The sequence below is a fragment of the Ovis canadensis genome, chromosome 3 (assembly GCF_042477335.2).
Source record: "Ovis canadensis isolate MfBH-ARS-UI-01 breed Bighorn chromosome 3, ARS-UI_OviCan_v2, whole genome shotgun sequence".
Lineage (NCBI taxonomy): Eukaryota > Metazoa > Chordata > Mammalia > Artiodactyla > Bovidae > Ovis > Ovis canadensis.
This window is the reverse complement of record NC_091247.1, coordinates 217,736,399-217,749,216: the sequence shown is the minus strand read 5'-3', so window position 1 is coordinate 217,749,216 and position 12,818 is coordinate 217,736,399.

Here is a 12,818-nt window from a genome sequence, read left to right as displayed (position 1 = left end):
GTATTCTTATCCCCTCATGTGGTAGATGAAGAAGCAGAGGCCCAGGGACTCTAGGAATGTCACTCGCTGGTCCGAGATGAAGCTGGAGGCAACATCCTCTTGGTGTGTAAGATCACAGGTTCTGCAATGATGCTGCCTGGGTCAGGTGTCTGTTCCATCACTGCCTACTTTGTAATCTCAAGCTTATTTCTTGTCTCTTTGTGCCTCAATTCCCTCATCTTTAAAATGTCTCCTTCTATGTGGTCCAAACGTACAATGGAGTACTACTCAACCATAAAAAAGAGTGAAATGCTCGGATTTCCCTGGTGGCACGGTGAATAGGAATCACCTTCTAATGCAGGGGATCTGGGTTTGATCCCTGGTCAGGGAAGATCCCACATGCTGTGGAGCAACTGAGCCCACATGCCACAACTACTGAGCCCAAGTGCTGCTAGTACTGAAGCCTGCACACCTAGCGTCTTGCTCCACAAAAGAGAAGCTACCACGACGAGAAGCCTGGGCACTGCAAAGAAGAGCGGCCCCTGCTCGCCACAACTAGAGAAAGCCCACACCACAAAAAAGACCCAGGGCAGTCAAAAAACAGTGAAATAATGCCATTTATGGCAACATGGATGGACCTAGAGATGATCACGTCAGGTGAAGGAAGTCAGAGAAAGACAAATATCGCATAGTATCGCTTACATGTGGAATCTAAACTATGACATAAACGTCCTTGTCTGTGAAACAGACTCGCAGACATAGAGAACAGATTTGTGGTTGCCAAGGGGGAGGTGGGAGTGAGGGAGAGGTGGACTGGGATTGGACAGGAGACGCAACCTCGCATATACACAGAATGGACGAACAGCAAAGTCCTACTGCATAGCTACATACCTTATCTATATTACAGAATACCTATATTATAGGATATTGAATAAAGCTGTAACTGGAGAAGGCACTGGCACCCCACTCCAGTACTCTTGCCTGGAAAGTCCCATGGACAGAGGAGCCTGATAGGCTGTAGTCCATGGGGTCGCTAAGAGTCGGACACGACTGAGCAACTTCCCTTTCACTTTTCACTTTCATGCATTGGAGAAGGAAATGGCAACCCACTCCAGTGTTCTTGCCTGGAGAATCCCAAGAACAGAGGAGCCTGGTGGGTTACAGTCCATGGGGTCACAAAGAGTTGGACATAACTGGACGATTAACACAGAGAACAGTGAAATTCCAGAGGTTCAAGCTGGTCTTAGAAAAGGCAGAGGAACCAGAGATCAAATTGCCAACACCCGCTGGATCATGGAAAAAGCAAGAGAGTTCCAGAAAAACATCTGTTTCTGCTTTATTGACTATGCCAAAGTCTTTGACTGTGTGGATCACAATAAACTGTGGAAAATTCTGAAAGAGATGGGAATACCAGACCACCTGACCTGCCTCTTGAGAAACCTGTATTCAGGTTGGGAAGCAACAGTTAGAACTGGACATGGAACAACAGATTGGTTCCAAATAGGAAAAGGAGTACGTCAAGGCTGCATATTGTCACCCTGCTTATTTAACTTCTATGCAGAGTACATCATGAGAACCACTAGGCTGGAATCAAGATTGCCAGGAGAAATATCAAGAACCTCAGATATGCAGATGACACCACCCTTATGGCAGAAAGTGAAGAAGAACTAAAGAGCCTCTTGATGAAAGTGAAAGAAGAGAGTGAAAAAGTTGGCTTAATGCTCAACATTCAGAAAACTAAGATCATGGCATCCGGTCCCATCACTTCATGGCAAATAGATCAGGAAACAATGGAAATAGAGAGAGACTATTTTGGGGGGGCTCCAAAATCACTGCAAATGGTGACTGCAGCCATGAAATTAAAAGACCCTTGCTCCTTGGAAGAAAGCTATGACTGACCAAGATAGCATATTAAAAAGCAGAGACATTACTTTGCCAACAAAGGTTTGTCTACTCAAAGCTATGGCTTTTCCAGTAGTCATGTATGGATGTGAGAGTTGGACTATAAAGAGAGCTGAGCGCTGAAGAATTGATGCTTTTGAACTGTGGTGTTGGAGAAGACTCTTGAGAGTCCCTTGGACTGCAAGGAGATCCAACCAGTCCATCCTAAAGGAGATCAGTCCTGGGTGTTCATTGATAGGACTGATATTGAAGCTCCAATACTTTGGCCACCTGATGAGAAGAGCTGACTCATTTGAAAAGACTCTGATGCTGGGAAAGATTGAGGGCAGGAGGAGAAGGGGACAACAGAGGATGAGATGGTTGGATGTCATCACCGACTCAATGGAAATGGGTTTGGGTAAACTCCAGGAGCTGGTGATGGACAGGGAAGGCCTGGTGTGCTGCGGTTCATGGGGTCTCTTCAGACAAGACTGAGCGACTGAACTGAGCACATACCCAGAGTGCTCTATAGCACAAGGTCTCTCTCTCATACCATTTACCACGTACTGCGAGCAACTAAGCTGGATATTTAGCTGAAGAGATCTCTAAGCCAAATGTAGAAGGAGCGGTTTCATTCCTCCTGACTCCCTACAGGAAAGAAAAAGGAGAGAGGTAACACGAAGATGGGATTGTAGGCCCAAAAATCCAAAAAACAAACAAACAAAAAAAGAACTTGGAAAACTCCCAGTCTGTCCATATTGCAAAACAGAGTTTGTCCTGAAGAGAACACTAAGGGCGTGACAAGGAGATGGTGGGTATGACTCGTGATTTCACCCAGCCCGCCCGGGAGAGGCAGGAGCGGAGACAGGATCATGTCAGCAGACCCTCCAGGCTGACCCAGAGGGGACCAAGGAAGAGGGACACAGTGAATGAAGGCCACGAGACTTCCTGGATGCTACAGGTTAGGATTGGAGAGGTCTTTGCCTATGGATGTGTGCTGTCTTTCCAGAAAGGGGAGGAAGGACCCCAAAAGCAATTCAGAGATGACCCCAGGGAGCACAGGCCAGGGGTGGGAGGGGAAAGGGAGGGCCAGGCTGTCTCTGCCTCTGGATCAGAGGACAGGACCGCTGCACCCCGCAGAGAGTCAGCTTGAGCCAATCCCCCAGGGAGTCAGCTTATGGATGGGGCCCCACCTGGAGCCCCTGCACAGCCATGCGGGTGGTGTTGCCGCCCTGGTAGATCTGGATGGCAGAGCACTGAACCAAAGAGGATTATTCTTGTGCCCTAGGATCCCACGGGATTTGCCCTGTTAGCTTTGAGACTTGCTTGGGACCTGTCATCTCTTCCATCTTTCCTGTTTTGCTCTTTTGGGGTGGGCGTGTGTGTGCGCTTTGCTTTTTAATTTTTTAAATTTTTTTGTTTATTTATGGCCATGCCAGTACCTGTAGGATCTTAGTTCCCAACCAGGAATTGAACCCGCACCGCCTCCTTTTGAAGCCCAGAGTCTTGAGAAGTCCCATGTTTTGCTCTTTTGGAGGGAGAGTGTCTGTCCAATGCTTGTCCCATCACTGTGTTTTGAAAGCACATATGTTGTGTGGTTTCAAAGGTTCATGACTAGAGAAAATTTTTGCCTTAGGATAAATAAGACTTCAAATCTTGTTCATATCTTATTTAGAAGATATTTAGATGATACTGTCCCCGCTCCCAATTCATATGGTGAAATCCGAATCTCCAATATGATAGCATTTAGAGATGGGGCCTCTGAAAGGTAATTAGGTCTTCCTTGGTGGCTCAGATAGTAAAGAATCTGCCTGCAATGAAGGAGACCAGGTTTCTGTCCCTGGGTTGGGAAGATGCCCTGGAGAAGGAAACGGCAATCCACTCCAGTATTCTTGCCTGGAGAATCCCATGGACAGAGGAGCCTGGTGGGCTACAGTCCATGGGGTCGCAGAGTTGGATACAACCGAGTGACTAACATATACACACACACACACACACACACACACACACACACACACATAGATGATACTGAACTTTATATGTAAGACCTGACGCTGGAATCAGCTAAGAATTCGAGGGCTGTTGGAATGGAATATCTGTATCTTACCTGCAAGAAGGACATGATCTGGGGAAGCAGGGGCAGAAATCTGCGGACTGAATTGTGTCCCCACTCCCAGTTTGTATGGTGAAGTCCTAACCTCCAACATGATAGTGTTTGGAGATGGGGCCTTTGGAAGTAGTTAGGTTGAGATGAGGTCATGAGAGTGGAGCCCCTCATGATGGAATTAATGTCCTTATACAAGGAGGAGGAGACCAGGGCTCACTCGCTCGCTCGCTCTCTCTCTCTCTCCCACCTTCACATGTAGACCTGGGAAGACTCTACAACTGTGAGAAGTAAATGTCTTATTTTGGACACACCCTGATGGCCTTTGGTTAGAGCCGCGCAAACCAGAACGTTTTTCTGGGAGGAACCCCCCCAAACAGAACTTCTGGCTACACAACCCACAGTTGAGAAATCAACAAAGGATCTGCATGAGCAGAAAGTCAAGAAAACACATGGATCTTGGGAGAGAAATCAGAAACATAAGTCACGATCCTTAGAGGGGTCAGAGATAACGCGGGTGTTCGGGTTTTTCTAAAGTGCCAAGCAATCGGGCATCTCAGATGTTTTTCAAAATCGCTTCCTTTGGGAAGTCTTCCCAGCCTCCCACTGGTTTCTCCCTGAAAGTTGAGCAACTTGGTCCACATTGTCTGCCCAGCCCTCTCTACGCACACTGGGGATGGGTGCATGTTCTTGTTCGGTCCCCACTGACAGCCAGGGAGAGCAAAAGCCAGAGACTGCTGCTCACTCATCCCACAGAGGCAGCAATAAACCTTTGCAGTGTTTATCTTTGTTGATCCTCATATCAAACCCTGGGAAGTGGTTGGCATCGTCATCCCATCTTACAGATAAGAAAACTGAGGCTCAGAAAGGCTAAGCAACTTGCCCGAGGTCATTCCATTCATAAAGGAAAGAACTGGGTCCCCAGCCCAAAGCATCTGACTCTAGAGATCTACAGTCATCACTAGGCAGCACAGTCTCTCAGGTGTGTGTGCACGTGCACATGTGTGTGCGTGAGCGTGTGCACACAAGCATGTACGTGAGAGAAAGGCATGTGGTGGAAGGACAGGGGAGTCATTGGTTTCTTTCCTTTCAGACTTAGAGGGTGGGTCACAATTCTTATTAACACGTTTTATTTAAGACTTTCTGGTGGCTCAGACTGTAAATAACCCACCTGCCAATACAAGAGATGCGGGTTTGTCCCTGAGTCGGGAAGATCCCCTGGAGAAAGAAATGGCTACCCACTCCAGAGTATTCTTGCCTGGAGGATTCCATGGACAGAGGAGCCTGGCAGGCTACAGTCCATAGGATGGCAAACAGTCAGACACAACTGAGCAACTAAGTTTTATTAATATATGTGTTAATAAAATACTTAACATTTTGAAAATCATGGATCACAACTTTGTTATGGCAAAGATGCTTGCATAACTCAACGAAGTGATGAGCCAAGTCTTGCAGGGCCACTCAAGACGGACGGGTCATAGTGGAGAGTTCTGACAAGACGTGGTCCACTGGAGGAGGGAATGGCAAACCACTTGAGGGGTTTTTATAGCGTTCTTGCTGCAAGAACCCTACGAACAGTACAAAAAGGTAAAAAGATATAACACTGGAAGATGAGCCATTTTTTGCAGAAATGAGGCCTTGGGAAAGGGTATGACACAGAGGCCTGGGGGTGATCATTGCCATTCATTCATTCATTTCATTGATGCTCATTCAGAAAACGCTCATGGAGTTCCTATTCGGCGCTAAGCACGGCGAGGCCTCTCTGGACACCAGGCCCTGTCTCTCCTCTTGCCCCCTGTGCTCCGGCCCCTGACCAGTCCCGTGATGCTGGTCTTCAGGCAGACTCAGTGGGGACTCCGGTACCTGTGCAGACAGTCACGGCGGATGGAGGCTTTGCCCCACATTCCGCGGCAAAGAGGGAGGAATGTGCCTTCATTCTTCCCAGGCTCTACCTGGGTGTGGTGGGCGCTGCTGTCACCAGGAGGCTCCTGTGAATAAAGCCTGCTTAATCTCCTTAGCCGGACGGTGGTGTCAGCCGGCTGGGAGCCGGCAGGAAAGCAGCAGTCATGCCTCAGATTCTCCAAATTGTTGGGAGTGGTGAGTGATCCCACAATCCGAGGGGCCCGCACTGGCTTGCCCAAGGGAAGGGAGCGGGGCTCAGGGTTTCCTCTCGGTCTGCTGCTCCGGGCATGCTCTCTGAGGCCCTTTGGCCACCTCAGAAGGGCTGAGCAAATTCCCAGGATGCCAAGGAGTTGGACAGTTTCCAGGAGTGCCAACGCTGCCTCATTCCCACTGGAAAGTGCCCCGGGGGCTTACATGAGACATCCACCAGCTCTCCAGCTCAGCCCTTGAGGTTCACCGTGAAACATATCCAGAGCTCTGCCTCTGTGGGTCCCTTGGGCTTAAGCAATTTGTGAGGCTCTCTTTAAGGAAAAGGACACCAGCCAAAGAGCCAGCGCCTCCCTGGGTGTTGGGAAGGGTCCAGGCAGTGAGGAGCCCTGCGGATCAGCTTCATCAGCTTCGTGAAAAGACCCCCGCTGCCCACGCTTCCCTTTTCAGTTTCTCTTGACTCCTCCATGGATGCGTCCAACCCAGGCATCATCCCTGCTCGGGGGGCATCTGCCAGACCCTGCCTGGCTTCCTCACTCGTGCCTCTGCGAGCTAAGTCTACATGGAAACAAGCTTTCATTCCTTGAGGCGCCAGAGGCGACAATGACTGCTAGAGTCATTAGACAACGACTCTTTTCCTGGATGCCTGCTATCTGCTGGCTTCATGCTAGGCGCTGACCTCCCACAAGGCAGGGAAACAGATTAGAGACTATGCTGTTCACAGCAGGCACTGAATCTCACATGTGTCCACCTTGCTGCTGGCCAGGATGCAGGGCAGGTCTGTGTTGCCCTCTCCCGGGTTTCATGGGTCCCCTCCATCCCATCTCCCATCGTCTCCATCCTGCACACCCTGTCCTCTGCCCTCCCAAAGCCTCAGCATCAGAACCAAAATGGTACAGTGGATGCATGAGAACCCTGAGATGCTGCTGTCTGGCTCTCTGATAGCCACCTGGGCTGTCCTTTCACAGAATCCAGAATCACTCATCCGTTCAATCCATTACTCATTGGAAAACCCGGGCTTCACATGAGGGAGATGCTGCTCCAGGCACTTAGGGATACCGTGGTGAGAAAAACAAACACCCTCTCTGCCTTCCTGGAGCTGAAATTACACTCAAGAGGATTAACAGACAATTAGCTCAGCTGGTAAAGAATCCACCTGCAGTGCAGAAGACCCCTGGTTTGATCCCTGGGTCAGGAAGATCCCCTGGAGAAGGAAATGGCAACCCACTCCAGTATTTTTGCCTGGAGAATCCCCATGGACAGAGGAGCCCGGTGGGCTATAGTCCATGGGGTCACAAAGCACAAAGTAACTAAGCACAAAGAATCAGTCAAGGCTTCCCTCATGGTTCAGATGGTAAAGAATCCACCTCAGTGCAGTAGCCCTGGGTTTGATCCCAGGGTTGGGCAGATCCCCTGGAGAAGGGAATGGCTACCCACTCCAGTATTCTTGCCTGGGAAATGCCATGGACAGAGGAGTCTGGCGGGCTACAGTCCATGGGGTCGCAGAGAGTCAGACAAAACTGAGTTACTAACATACATACACACACATACACAAGCACACACAAAGAATCTGTCAGGTTGGTCCTAATTGTTGGGCTTCTGTTTGTTTTGATTTTTAAGGGTTACAGTAAAGGGTCGATGCTTTACCCAAATAAGTGAGTCACTAACAGCAGAATTTCAAGCAGTTCTGGGGGAAAACCTTGGAGATTCCTTCAAGTCTCCAGACTAAGGTCACAGACGGGGAGAGCTTAGAAATGAAAAACACGCAGTTAGGAGTGGGAGGGTAAAGTAAAAAGAGTGCTGATTATTTCAGTAAAAAAGCAAAGATACTGGCAGTGCCCCTCCCCAAAGAGAAGCATCTGGCGACATCTCCGGGGGCGTCCCCTCTGTCACCAGCTGAGCACCTGGAGAAGCAGACCTGAAGGGCAGAGGGGTAGGCCACCAGTGTAAGGTGACTTTAGGGTCCATTGTTCAGAGCAGGCACTGTTAGGGAAGACGCATGTAGGGAAGATTCTCACAGCCAGGCTGGAAAACATCCCACTTGAACTCGAAACGCCATTCTTCTCACTGTGCCCTGCGAAGAACAAACTGTGTGCCCAGCAGACATACAGGAGAGGGGTGCCCACTGAGAAGTACTGGCCCCTCCTTCCTCCGAGCAGCCAGAGAGCATCTTTGCATCCTGCTAACCGGATTGGCCATGAAGGCTTCAGACTCTTCCATCACTTCCTGTAGATGAGGGTGAGGTTTTGTCTCTAGTAACCAAGTCTCCCCAGAGGGAGATGGCATCAGAGGTCCCAGTCTGTCTCTATCACGGGACAGTGGGGAGTTCCTCCAATCTTAAACAAACAAACACATCACAGGGGGTCTTTTGTTCCTACATCCTCAGAGACCTCCAGTGGGGTGCCACGTATGCGTCTCTGAGCCGCATGCCTTCTAGGTTTCCACTCTTTCCGAATAGTTCCTGTGCCATTGGAGGCAAGAGGTTTCCAGTGGGAGTTGGAGCCCTCTGCCTTTGATCTGGGTGCCATGCTCTCAGGATCAGAAATCAGAAAGAAGCCTTTGACTTTGCTGTGCAGCCAAAGGAAGAAGCACTGACTCCCCTGGATGGTCCCCTTGGCTGGCAATGCCAGGAGTGCCGCCTGGCAGGGAGCCCAGTGAAGGAGCCCCATCTTCCCTTCTTGATCTCTATCTACAGATTGCAGCCGGAAACCTCCCCTGCAGAGAGTGAGACAGAGAGCTTCAGGGACGACAGACCCGGATAAGCCAGGACCCAGAGCAATCGAAGGGCTTCCCTAGGGGCTCAGAGAGTAAAGAGTCTGCCTGCAATGTAGGGGACCCAGGTTCAGTCCCCGGATTGGGAAGATCCCCTGGAGGAGGAAATGGCAACCCACTCTGGTATTCTTGCCTGGAGAATCCCATGGACAGAGGAGCCTAGTGGGGTCGCACAGTCAGACACAGCTGAAGCGACTTAGCACAGCACAGAGCAATCAATAATGAACAAAACTTCGGAGAAGCAAGGGCTAACCCCACTGTTGAGCTCTGTCTGAGCTTGAGGCTGGACAAGCTTTTGAAAAACGCCCCCTTTCTCCTTCCCAAGTTCAATTCATTTCCATCTAGTAAACTTCCACTTTTTTTTCCACATTTAGTCTAGTAAGCTTAATGTCTGTTATGTTCCAAACTGACTCTGACACACTCTCTGCCCTCAGGGAGCTCCCAGAGAGGGTGGAAAGGACAGCTCAAGTGGGGTTGGCAAACTGGGATCCCCTCCCCTAGGCTAACATAGCCCACAGCTTGGTTTTATAGGACCCATCAGCTTTTTACCTGGTTTTTGTAAAATTCAAACTAGGAGTTGTACGTTGTTCCATGTGGAAAGTGAAAGTGAAAGTTGCTCGGTCGTGTCTGACTATCTGCAATCCCATGGACTGAGCCCATGGGATTCTCCAGGCCAGAATACTGGAGTGGGTAGCCTCTCCTGTCTCCAGGGTGCTCCACGTGGAAATTAAACAAGATTCAGATCTCAGCGTCCACACATACAGTTCTGCTTGAACTCGGTCCTGCACTTGGTGTCTCTGTGCTCCACGGTTGCCTTCGCCCTATGGTGGCCGTAGTGAGTGGCGGCGACCCAGGCCCTATGCCCACAGAGCCCGGATGGTTTGCTCTCTGACCCTTCACTGAATAAGTTTGCTGACTCTTGGGCTAGAGTTCTGTCTCCAGCAGAAATAATACAAGGTCATTTCCAAAGGTAAGAAAACTCTCACGCTGTCAAAGCATTCTTGGGTAACGTGTTATTTATAACCAATGCCTTGATGACTTGGTGAATTGCAGCTCTGCTGTGGTGTGGGGGTTTTTAATAGTCTGGGGGAAAGGACTCAGCCTCCCCCAAAGAAGTTTCTGCAGTGAGATCAGAATGAGTCCCAGAGAGAGAAGAGCATGCTGGTGACGCACAGAGCCAGACCTCCCGGGCTCAAGTCAGAGCCCCAGCACGGATGGAGTGACCTTGGACAAGATGCTCAGCTTGACTGTTTCAGTTTCATGACCTATACACTGAGCGTAAGAAAAATAGTTACCTACCGGGGATTTTCCTAAAGATTAGTTAATTAAAAGATATAAAACATTTTAAAGATTGCCCGTGATTATTAATGAGAAATGTCACAACTCTTGCCTTTCTTTAAAGCTCATGTGCTTGTACACTGTCATTTGGTGATGAGTGATACTGCTTAATGTTGACTATGTTCTTCTAAGGAAGGTTAGTTTGCTTGTCTGTTTAGAAAAAATCTTTGGCTGGAAAAAAAAAGGAATCCTCACATATGGATGGTAGGATTGCAAACTGGTACTGCTGCTGTGGGCTTCCCTGGTGGCTCAGATGGTAAAGAATCTGCCTGCAATGCAGGAGACCTGGGTTTGATTTCTGGGTGGGGAAAATCCTCTGGAGAAGGGAATGGCAACTCACTCCAGTATTCGTGCCTGGAGAATTCCTTGGACAGAGGAGCCTGGCGGGCTATAGTCCATGGGGTCACAAAGAGCTGGACACAACTGAGCAATTAACACACAACACTGCTGTGGGAAACAGTGTGGAGATTTCTCCAGAAATTAAAAATAAAACTGCTATATGATCCAGCAATTTCATTTCTGGGTACTTATCCAAAGAAAATGAAAACACAAATTTGAAAAGATAGATACACACAAATGTTCACTTAAGCGTTATTTATGATAGCCAAGATGTGAAAGCAAATTGTCTGTTGATAGATAAATGCATAAAGATGTGAGGATGTATATACACACACACACACACAAATAGTATTTCATTATATACACATGCATATAATAAGATGCTACTTAGTCATCAAAAACGAACTCTGACCATTTGTCACAACGAGGATGGATCTAGAGGGTACTATGCGAGGTAAATTGAGAAAGACAAATCCTTTATGACCTCACTTACATGTGAAATCTGAAAAGCAGAACAAACAAAAACAGCAAAATGAAAATAGATTCCTAGATACAGAGAATCATCAGGTGGTTGCCAGAGGGAAGGGAGGGGGTAGGGGGGCCAAGACGATGAAGAGGATTAAGACACACAGACCTCTAGACGGAAAATACATGAGCCACAGGGATGTGATACACCAAGAAAAGATTACAGTCAATAATATCATAATACTTTGTATGGGGACAGATGGTGACTAGACTTATCACGGTGATCATTTCACAGTGCGAGCAAACGGCCAATCGACAGAGCACAGCTGAAACTAGCATCGTGTGGTCGACTATATTTCAATTTAAGAAAAGAACATGGGTACACGGTGATTACAGTCATATAAATAAAACAATCTTCCTCAATAAATCGAGGGAAGTTAACTGGTGTACAGTGAAGCTGAAATCCCTCCAGAGGAAAACCAGCACAAAGACATGACATAATCTCATTCTCTGCAGTGTAGACACGGATCGGGGTCAGCCGAGCTCTCACCCCAGCGAGATAAGCAGGATTTGCTTTCCTGTTGAACGTTAAAGAGAAGATTCTGGTGGCAGCAAACTGCAGAGCAGAGGGTTAAAAGAGGTAAAGATTCATTCACCCTCATAACCAACCACAGCGGAATAGAAAAACTAGTTCATGGCTATTAAAAATAAATCTGATCACAGAAGTCGGTAAAAACTGTATTCAGAACTATTTGATATATGTGAACTGTATTCAGAACTGTTTGATATATGTGAAGTTAGACATATACACACTACTGCATATAAACAGGTAACTGCTAAGGACCTACTATATAGCAGAGTGGACTCTACTTAACTCTCTGGAATGATCTGTATGGGAAAAGAATCTAAAAAAGAGTAGATGTACGTATAACTGATTCACTTTGCTGTATACCTGAAATTAACACAACACTGTCAATCAACTAGACCCCAATAAAAAATTTTTTAAATGTGGTTAGATGCGAAGATACTTAATGTTTTCCTGTGTGTTATATCATTTTTAAATTTTGATCTAATTGGCACAAGTAGATATTAGGGTTAGTAGATATTAGGGGGGATTTCCCTGGTAGTTCAGCTGGTAAAGTATCTGCCTGCAATGCAGGAGACCCTGGTTCAATTCCTGGGTTGGGAAAATCCCCTGGAGAAGGGATGTGGTACCCATTCCAGTATTTTTGGGCTTGTGGCTCAGATAGGAAAGAATCTGCCTGCAATGCAGGAGACCTAGATTCAATCCCTGGGTTGGGAAGATCCACTGGAGGAGGGCATGGCAACCCACTCCAGTATTCTTGCCTGGAGAATTTCCCATGGACAGAGGAGCCTGGTGGGCTGCAGCCTGTGGGGTCACAAAGAGTCGGACATGACTGAGTGAGTAAGCACAGATATTAGGCAGTGACTCCAACCGGTGGTAAGACTTTTATAAAGAATGACATTTTTGTAGAAAATGCACAAAGGAATTGATCCCACTTTTTAAAGTTATCTTCACCTGTAGGGAAAACATGAGGCCTCTAGCCACCTTGCAGGTACCATAGTCCATTGGGATCATTCCCAAGTAACAGAGGCTGCTAGGAAGAACTCTCTGGCTTCTCCCAGCCTTGCTTTGTGACCTCCAACCTTTTCAATGACTGTCAGCATCCCAGCATTGACAACAAGGGTGGTGTGTTCAGATGACAGCATAACGAACATCAGCTCCGTGACCTTCAACAACCCAGTTACCTCCTTGACCTCAGTTTTCTCATTTGACAAAAGAGGGGAGCCGATGGCTTGAACTTTAGGC